The sequence below is a fragment of the Camelus ferus genome, chromosome 2 (genome assembly GCF_009834535.1).
Source record: "Camelus ferus isolate YT-003-E chromosome 2, BCGSAC_Cfer_1.0, whole genome shotgun sequence".
NCBI classification, from domain to species: domain Eukaryota; kingdom Metazoa; phylum Chordata; class Mammalia; order Artiodactyla; family Camelidae; genus Camelus; species Camelus ferus.
In genome coordinates this window covers 20,915,588-20,925,463 of record NC_045697.1, presented here as the reverse complement: position 1 = coordinate 20,925,463, position 9,876 = coordinate 20,915,588, and the positions used below count along the sequence as shown (strand labels likewise).

Here is a 9,876-nt window from a genome sequence, read left to right as displayed (position 1 = left end):
TTTCTGTTTTATATATAAGTTCATTTGTCTTTTTCTTTTTAGATTCTACATATGAATGATATCAAATGGTATTTTTCTTTCTCTTTCTGGCTTACTTCACTTAGAAGACATTCTCCAGGGACATCCATGTTGCAGTAAATGGCAATATTTTATCATTTTTTATGGCTGAGTAGTATTTCATTGTATAAATATACTACATTTCTTTATCCAGTCATCTGTTGATGGACATTTAGGTTGTTTCCATGTCTTTGCTATTGTAAATAATGCTGCTATGAACATTGGGGTGCAGGTGTCTTTTTGAATTAAGATTCCCCTTGATATATGCCCAGGAGTGGGATTGCTGGGTCATATGGTAAGTCTATATTTAGTCTTTTGTGGAATCTCCATACTCTTTTCCACAATGGCTGCATTCCCACCAACAATATAAGAGGGTTCCTCTTTCTCCACACCCTCTTCAGCATTTATCATTTGTGTACTTTTGAATAATGGCCATACTGACTGACGTGAGGTGATAACTCATTGCAGTTTTGATTTGCATTTCTCTGATAATTAGTGGTATTTAGTATTTTTTCATGTGCCTATTGGCCATTCATATGTCTTCATTGGAGAATTGCTTGTTTAGGTCTTCTGCCCATTTTTGGATTGGGTTGCTTGTTTTTTTCTTATTAAGTCTTAATGATCTGTTTATATATTCTCGAAATCAAGCCCTTGCAGTCTCATCTTTTACATACTGTACTTTATTGAAAACAATTTTTAAAAATTTTCCATTCCTAACAAATAACTAATCCAAATCAACAGAAGTTGAAGATCTATTACTAACTTCATATATAACCAAATGAGCATTTTCTTCTGAAAGAATAAATTTTCCCTAAAAGGAAAATATAAGGCTTGATTGTCTACAAACTAACAAAAATTTGTTTTAGTTGTTTAATATAACAAAGAAAAGATTAAGGAAAAATGGAATTTTTTTCATGTATGATATTCATCAGCAAATAAATTATTTTGAATGGAGCTATTAAAAAGCTAATCTATTTACTGAACTTTAAAAATTCAAAAAAGCTTGAGAAAACAAAATTCTTTCCAAAGAACTTATTATCCATGCACTGATGTCTTTTCATTTCTTTTATATAAGCCATATGTCACAGTGAATTCTTCAGCATGTTCTTCTCTGTTTAGGCCTTTTTCTTTAACTTTATAACAGTCATTTGATAAAACTAGTAACATAATTCAAGTTGATTATGACTTGAAGAATTAGTCAACAAATAACAGTGTCTAATTTGTGCCCTGCATTGTGATATTAACATAATTAATCACAGGAGACTACAGTGTGTGGGATGGTTGCTCATCTTAAAACAAAAAATATCAGTCAATTATTTGTAACTAGGAGTAAAGATTTTTTTTCAATTTGCATAAAACCTGAAAGAGTTCTCTTTCCACCAAAAATCCAGGAGCTGTAAACCCCTTCCACTGGTCCAGCACTAAAAGATCAATACCTCATACCTTAATTCAGACCAGAAAAAAATATTAAAAAAAAAATAGATGCAACAACACTCTGCGGCTGTCATTTTGAAGAGTACAAATTGAAAATGTCAAGATAGTTAATGACTGTGTTAATGAAAATGAAGAATAATTAGCACTATGAAAACAAAACTCATGGTTGAAAGATGAAAAAGCAATGATTGTAAAGAGAGGGAATTTTTCTTCAATCTAATAAAAATGTTTTATAAAAATATGAAGGGAATGAGGCAGGAAGAAGGATTAACAGACCATCGTTTTTGAAGTAGCTATTCCAAATTTAATTATGTGGCAAACAAAAATGCGTGGAGTCAATGAATTATCCAGAGCCAGGTGAGAAAATGAAGACAGACCAGCTTAGAGACACAGCTTAAATCATATCTGAGTGAGTTACAATGGAATAAATGGCACTAAGTTTAGATTTGATATCTTTTGATAAACATATATGTACATACAATATTATATATATGATATATATACACATAAACACATACACACACATATATACATACACATGTACATATATCTAAATTTTTAAGTTAAACAGGTAAATTGTATATTTTAACTTGATTATGAGGATTTGTTAAAATGTGATGAATCCATTTTAAATTTTAATAATGTCTGCAAAAGATACTAAATGGATATTTGAACTACGTACAATAGCTGAGGCTATTGCAGCAAAGACTGTGCACCAGAATGGAAAATTCAAGTATTATCCCACAGGATATTGCATAATAAAACCATCCTTTCTGTGTTTTCTCTGTTATATCAATACCTCCCCAATTGTGTCATCACCAGCACCAGCTTCACCTGGGGAATTTTTAGACATAAAAATATCAGAATCCACCCTAGTTCTACTAAACCAGAAACTCTGTGGTCAGGGTCCATTGTTCAGGGTTTCTACAAACTCTTCAGACGATTTTTGATACATACCACAGTTGAGAACCAATGTCTTACACGATGCGTTGGGGTATACTAATCCCCACCCCCCAAAAAAAATTGATAAAGAAGCTTAATGCAAAACATGAAACTTCACATAAAGTAGCCTGCAAAACAACATGAATAGCAGTGCCCCTCCATAACGCCCTAGCTCATGGCTTTCACTATATTTAAATCAAGATTCTCTTTCACAGTAACCAAGGGTCCTCAAGTTTTCCTGCAGGAAATTGTTGTTGGGAGGAATCTTTATGAAGTACCCCAAAGGTAACACTGTGAAAAATATGATGTAGGTTGGGCATCACTTCCATTGTGTAGGTGGCTGGGAAGAGCACTTTAACAGAAAAAAAAATTAATTTTCCACTCATGAGAAGAATAGGCATTTAGTGCCACTCTGTTAGAATCCAGGCAAGTTTAATTTTCTATGCAGCTGAGGACAAGGAGATCAGGTAGATTGGACCTTGAGCCAGCAAGGTTCAAGCAGTGGTTACCTCTCTTGCCAGCTTTACTGGATGATATCCCAGGCTGAGATCTCCTAATATTTGGGCGGTTCATTTCTTCTTAAATTGTCCCCTAAATATCTATTTTGTCATTATATACATTTATCACAAAAGCCCTTTATGCTCAGTCAAAAACCTCTTTAATGATCCATCGCAAACAGGACATTTTAGTGCCCTGAGTCATTAACAACAACAACAAAAACTCAATTTCCCCTTCTTGAATTACCAGTAGTAAGTCTTCATATAACACATTTGGCTATTCAGCATGGACTCATTCTGCACTAGAGAAAGTCCCTTTCATTCTAAAATGGGCAAAGTCACTGTGCTGAATGAAGCAAAGGAAAAGAAAAAAATCTTGTATCAGGAGAGAATGTCTGTTCATATTATGCCGTAACATGAAAAAGCATATCGCTATTAAATACAGTCATATAAAGATTAGATTGAAGAGAAAAGAAAATGGAAAAGGTAGACAGATATCCAGTTAGTTATTACAATATTCCAGACTTGAGATATCTGTGCCTTGAACTTGTCTATCGTGAACAAATACAAATGAACATTAAATTGATTGAATTACATTGTCTGAGTGCACATTATGCACCACACTGTCATGTCTGGCTTTTCACATGCAATCTCTTCTTTATTTTTCATAATAATTCTATTAGGTAAATACTATTACCACTGTATATGAAGATCAAGCAAGGTTCAGAAAAGGTAAATGAAATGTGAAAGGTTTTAGTATATGTTAGAACTAGATTTTTTTTTTTACAAGTTAGCCTGACTCCAAAGACCATATTCTTTCTCTACACTAGAGCTTTGCAAACTTTTTCCATAGAGGGCTAGACAATATATATGTAGATTTTGTAAATCATATGGTCTTTGTATTAACTCCTCAACTTTCTTATTTTAGTGTTAAAATAGCCCTAGATAATATCTAAACAAATGGGTGTGACTGCGATCCAATAAAATATTACTTACAAAACAGGTTGTAAGCTCTATTTGACCCATGTGGCATAGCTTCTGACTCTTACATCAAACAACATGGTAGCAAGCTTGGAATAAACACAATTGGTACCCCATCTAGATTTCCTTCACCAGCCATTGCACTCTTCTCCTAGTTCTTAACTGGTCACAGCTTCACCCTTGCCTGGACTATGGCTCACAATTGTTGAAACAGGTTCAAACACTGAATCTTTATATTTAAGAAGTACTGTGAATGCCAAGTAGGGCAACCTCACTTAGGCACATCATTATGCTTAAAAACAAGAACAGAGGGAAAAATCTTAAAAGGCACGTTATTACCAAGGAGAATCAAAAATTAATACCTGGTTTATCAATGGAAATGATGAAAGTCAGAAAACAATAGAGTAAAATGGTTTAACAATGGAAAGAAAATATCTGTCAAACTACAATTTTACATCCACAGAAAATAGTATTGAAAAGTGAAGTCAAAATAGGAGTGCATTTAGATAAACACAGACTTAGGGAATCACTTACCAGCAAAGCTTCACCAAGAGAAATATTGATTTTTTTTTTAATCAAACATGTGAACAAATGAGGAAGTGAGCCATGTAGATATCTTAGGAAGAGTACTCAAGGCATAGAAGGTTAGTCAGTACAAAAGATTTAAAATGAATTTATGAAAGAGTGTGATTGAAACAGAATAAAAAAATTGGGAGATTAATAAAAGATGAGGTTAAAGGAGTCATTTTGTCACCTTGATGTTTACCTCAATTATATGGGAACTGGAAGAGAGTTTTGATTAAAGGAATTTAAAAATCTGTCTCATATTTGACAGAGTTTTCCCTTTATTATTGGAATTAAAAGTTAGATGTATCTTTCACAATTTAGAATTGATATCTATAAATTGTAGATTGTTACTTAGAACACACCCATATCTTCACACACATCCATACAAACACACAAAACACATTATTTAATAGTTACAACTGGTAAATTGACATGTAAATTTGTATAATATGTAAAATTTCAAATAGTTCTATGCACACTGATCTATTTTCAGATCGTTTTTCATTATGCTGCTTAACTGAGATTCTTAAAGTCGTCTGTTAAAGATGGCTAAATTAATTAAAGCAAAGACAATAATACAATATCTGTCATAAATGTTGTCTAACTCTATTCCCATAGTCACATTGCCATATAGAAATAGTTGTATACTGGTAAGATGTTCACGTATATTATGTAAGTTGAAAGAAAGTAGAAAATGTATAGTCAACTATATTTGGCTTTTAAAAGTTTTGCATTTGAAGACATTTATTCTTTAATCACACAATGAGGATGAGATACAGTTCTACTAAAGATTGTATCGGTGTTTTATAACTGATAGTAAATTTAAGAAATTTTAGCAAAGACTAATAAAGTTGGCAATATAATTATAAAAAAGTGAAAAAAATCAAAAATATGAATTATGTTTCAAAGAATAGTAGCCATTTGTTGTTATTTTTAAATTTCAGAGATTGAATTTAAAATTCCTTATTTGGATTTACTTTTAAATACACTGATTCATGTAGTCATACACTATTGAACAAGTAGACTACTTACCAAGTAAATAAAAACTATAAAGTTCCCATAAAGCAAGTCTCAGCAAATATTTTCTGCACAGGATCAGTCATAAGTTGCCTGTCTCAATTACTCAATTCTGCTTTTATAGCACAAAACAGCATAAAATATATCTAAATGAATTATATGGCTGTTTTTAATTAAAATTGTTTTTAAAAACAGATGGCAGACTGGATTTAACCCACAGGTGTAGTTTGGCTGATCCTACCCCCACAGCATTAAGAAATAGCCAGTCACTATTCTTGACTAGAATTCTGATCATAGAATAGATATTTGTCTTTGTAACAGTTTTGATACAATTTGAAAGAGATCAAACATTTTATATGTTCATTTGACCTCAGTAAAACATCTTAAAAATAAAATTAATTTAGTATTTTTTTATTTTGGAATTTTAATCAAGAATTTTTCTCAATATTTTTCAACAACATCATGCATTAGCCACCAAAATATTTCCTATATTTTGGTGCCTAACTGTCAAAATGAAAGGAGAGACACAAAAAACAAGCTGGAAAATAAATTAATTGAATTAATAGTTATGTTAAACCAATTTGCAGTAATCATATACATGATATCTTGAACAAAACTAAGCCAAATAGACTTCTAAAAATTATTAAGAAGGAAAGATTTAATATTATCAAAATAACCGCTCATGCTCAGTTTACATAACATATGCAAAATCCATATTAATTTATTAGTTATCTTTAATGTCCTAAGTGTTTATATATAATTGTTGTTATTTTTAGACAGACATGGTTATAAACTAGGTAAGGTTGAGCAGAAATTATTACAAAAATTTAAAGATCCCTTTTAATTTTAAAATTTTATTTAAAACAATATTACTACTAATCATTATCATGCTATTTTGTAGATGCTCAAAAACTATTGTTTTAAAATTGTGGTCAGAATTATCATCCAGCATATTTATCATATTCTTCAAGGTAATCCTGAATCCCTTTATCATATACTTCAAATTCAAGTATTTTTAAATTTCTCTTTTTGACACCTAATTTTAATGATTGTTACTGACTCCAAGGTCAACATTCTTTCTTTATCCTGGGATGTAATTTACATCTTGAAGTTAAAATTAATTTAAGACAATTAAGACAATTGATTTAAATTATTTAATCATTTGTCATTTTTAGGTATTTCCCCATCTTTAAGACGCTAAATAGAACTTTCATATTGGAATATGCCTCTTGAGACTGAAAACACTTGTAATACATAAGTTAAAATTATGTCTTACCCCTTAAGAACTGTTGATGTTTTCACTATGTCTCCAAGTTGTGAGTTCATGCTTCCCTTTCTTTTTTGATTTAAATATAGCTTCTGAAAATTTTTTCTTTTTAATTTGTATTTAATAACCATTTTTTCTCCATTACTAAAGTTCACCAATGTCTACCCCTCACTTCTGGATCAACAGATGAATGAAAGTCCTTCTCAAACCCCTTACAGTTGGTGGGGCCACATGACAAATTTTAGCCCTTGGACCATGTAAAGAAATGATACGTTTCTAGTGAGACAGTGAAAAGCTTCTATGTAATGTTCTAGATTCTCTTTCTTTGCCACTGTGGCTGCAGAGAGGAACTTAGGCTGAAATTATGGAGCTACAAAACTAAAGCATTCTGGATTGCTGGAGGAACATTTCCCCGGAGATTCCTTTGGACAAGCAGTGTGATTTACACAAGTGAGAACTAAATCTTTATTATATTTAGTCATTGTGATTAAGGGCCTGCCTGCTACCACAGTATAGCCTAGCCCATCATAACTAGTCAAGTGTAGACACGGAAGAAAAAAAAATTGAAGCAGTGAAACAGAATAAAGAAAAAAAAATCAGCCCAGGTATGTGATATGTATAAATTAAATGGCATTTTTCTTGATGTGCTATTTTGTAATCTGCTTTTTGATTAACATTGACTCATGACCATTTTCCAAGCCATTAAATATAATTCCACAGCATAATGTTTAATGACTGCATAGTATTATATGGCAATGGTCTATGAAAATTTATTCAATCAATTTCCTATTCTTTGACAATTAGGTTGTTTAGAAAAATTTTCCATTGCAAACTATATTGGAATGAGCAAAGTTATAGCTATATCGTATATCCACAATTACTTCTATAAAATACATTCTTAGAACTAAAATTTCTGACTTAAAGGTTAGAAAATGCTAAGGCTTATACTAAATTACTTGCCACAAATGTACAAATTAACACCACCACTAACATTATAAGCAATTTTTTCACTATTTTAAGTCACTTTTAAAAATTCTTAACTTCAATGGTGTTAATTATATAAGAAATTGGACACTTAATTTTTTCCATGTGCAAAAATGTTTTAACTTCGCATCTTATATATATTTTGAAATTTAAGTAAACTTGTCAAATATTTGTCAGGGATGTTGTGAATTGGATTCAATTCAATCCAACACCTATATGTTAAGTACTATGTGTTTGGTCATCTCTAAAGCACTGAGTTAGCCAGCATTAGATTAGATTATTGTATGAAAAAATTTCAACTCAAAATTTTCAAGTAAACTTTCTTAAGATAGATATTTTTAAGATGGTGTCAACCAAGTTCTAAGTCATTTACAATTTCAATTTCCTGCTGATAAATTATATGTCAAAATCTCTAGCCAAGCAATCACATGACTCTAATTTTTTTAAAACCTCTTTTTTGTCTTGAATTTAAGTTACTTGCCTGACAATAAATTTATTTTTTTTTTTATCATTGTGTATTGGGTATCCAGTATTGCCAACTTCATTTTGGAAATATTTGTGTAATCATTACTTTTCCCATTCTAATCCTTAAGGAAAAATTTTGATTGTCTCAGGTTGGATCAAGTTTCTACCTCTGATGGTATCTACTGTGGCTACAAAACTGGGTTATATTGTATGAAAACAACTCTTTCTGACGCAGTTCTCCAAAAATTGATGTGTGAAAAGATGAGCAGGTGAGGGCAACCTTGGGCAGATGTCATAACACCCAAAACCGTGGGTGTTTAACGTTCTTCCCTCTAATATAACATGTATTTTTTTCCTATCACCACAAACATCATACTTTGTTCTATGTCATTTGTATGACAATTACTCTTTTATATGTATGTACACAATGTATGCTTTTTCTAACAAACAATAAGCTACTTGAAGCTACCAACTGTGGATTTTTTTTCAAGCAATGTATCTCTAAAGTCAAGGGCAGATCTCACAAATAGAAAGTTCTTAATAAATATATGTCAAATGAATGAATAAATAATTGATGGATATTGTTCTAGTAAAGAATATGTATAAACTTTTAAAAATATTTTCTCATTAGAACATTTTGACTCCAAATGGTATTCAAATAATTCAAATAGATAAAACATGTATTTAATGTGTACTCACTATACATGGTATTAAAGCCCTACATATTAAAAACATAGAAATAAATAGGTATTTTCGCTGATCTTAAGGGATTAACAGCCTAGCAGGGCATAGAAACTTTGAGACTGATGCACAGTGTCTGGTGATAAAGAAGGTTAAATGATGCTGTGCCAGATGAAGAGGTGGCACCACAGAAGGAAATTCAACCCAAGCATGGTTTATGCAATGATTTAGTCCACTCAACCAAGTGAAAAACATGGTCTCACAATCATGTTTCTTTTTAAAAAACAATAACTTCAACAGGTCAAATTAGATTCCAGGTCCTTTGTGGTGAGGCTGCATAGAAAAAATAGTATGCCAAAAGAACAGCATTAATCTATTTCTCTATATATACTTTTTCATGTCTAAATTGTATGTTTTTTGAGGCATTGTACTTCAATTCTTAAAATGATCTTGCCAAATTATTCACATTTTTGAGACTATAAATTTTAATGAAATATTCATGAAAAACCTCTGCCCACCCCAGGACCACTATACTGTACATAATGTAACTGTTTGAGGGTAAATTTGTATATAGAGAACAGGTTCCTCTTCTGCTCAATGGTAAGTAACTCATTGAGATTTTAAGTATGAAGATTGAAGTTTATCCTCATCAGCAAAACTATAATTGACCCTTACTATCTAATACCTGGTACAGATATCCATGGAGCTGAGTTAGTCAGAGCAAGGCGGTTTATTTACTTTCCTCTATCATCAGAGAAAAATGTTTTTTAAAAAGGTATAATATTAAAGCAATCAGCAATCATGAGGGGAGAAATACAATGGTTTCATAAGATTCTGAGGGTTTCTAATTCTGAGATTCATTCTCTAAACGAGTCTGCTTATGCTTTTGTTACAGTGTACAAGGTAGTCAGTTTCTCTATAAATCAATCACACAGGGCAGGCAAAATGGTTTTGAATCTTGACATGAGATGTAAAATGTAAATA

General features: G+C 31.4%; 1 long non-coding RNA gene across 1 annotated transcript; it reads right to left on the bottom strand.

Moving 5' to 3' along the window:
• Positions 1 to 654: 654 nt before the first annotated feature.
• LOC116667122 lies at positions 655 to 8,329 on the bottom strand. Its single transcript, XR_004323882.1, has 3 exons — positions 8,318 to 8,329; positions 5,766 to 5,769; positions 655 to 730 (listed from the first exon to the last, which is right to left on the bottom strand). It is a non-coding gene; the product is annotated as an uncharacterized LOC116667122 (long non-coding RNA).
• Positions 8,330 to 9,876: the final 1,547 nt, after the last annotated feature.